A 653-nucleotide genomic window follows, 5' to 3' on the forward strand; every position below is an offset into this window, starting at 1 on the left:
CCCAATGGGAGAGACTATGACACTCGGAGGGCGGCGGAGTGATCGTCAACAACACTGAAAACATCCTAATGTCCTATGATCATGTGGAGCTTACATTCAACGACATGAAGAACGTGCCAGAGGCCTTCAAAGGGACCAACAAAGGCACCATCTACCGTACTCCGAACTGGGTAATCTTTCTGTCTAAGGGGAAGGACACCACGCAGTCCTTCATGATGCCCTTTTTACCCGATGAAGGACTGTGAGATCAAGCAGCAAGGGTTCGGTGAGAACTTCATTAAGGGAACAGTGAAAGCTGAAGCAAGAGGTGGTTGGGAAGGCTCCGCCTCCTACAAGCTGACCTTCGCAGCAGGGAGCACTATTGAGTTTGGGCAGCAGATTCTCCAGGTGGCATCTCAAGCTGAAAGACCCCCGAAGGGAGACCCTCACTCAAGCACTCAAGCCCCGGGACAGCCGCGGACCCAAGAAGACACTGAGACCGTACTCAAAATGTAGAAGGCAAGATTTAATAAAACAACAGCAAGAAAGCACATAGAACATAGACCAGAGCTCTGGGGTCGAAACTCATGCACCTAGTGGTGTAGAGGAGAATCGACGACCAGCCAAAATTTTTCACAGGCTTATATAGTAAAACTCAAGGGGGGAAGAGCTGG

At 50.2% G+C, this 653-nt stretch overlaps 1 pseudogene; it reads left to right on the forward strand.

The window, feature by feature from the left end:
• On the forward strand, nt 1-400 carry Gm15362 (predicted gene 15362; annotated as a pseudogene).

The sequence above is a fragment of the Mus musculus genome, chromosome X, assembly GCF_000001635.26.
Source record: "Mus musculus strain C57BL/6J chromosome X, GRCm38.p6 C57BL/6J".
NCBI classification, from domain to species: domain Eukaryota; kingdom Metazoa; phylum Chordata; class Mammalia; order Rodentia; family Muridae; genus Mus; species Mus musculus.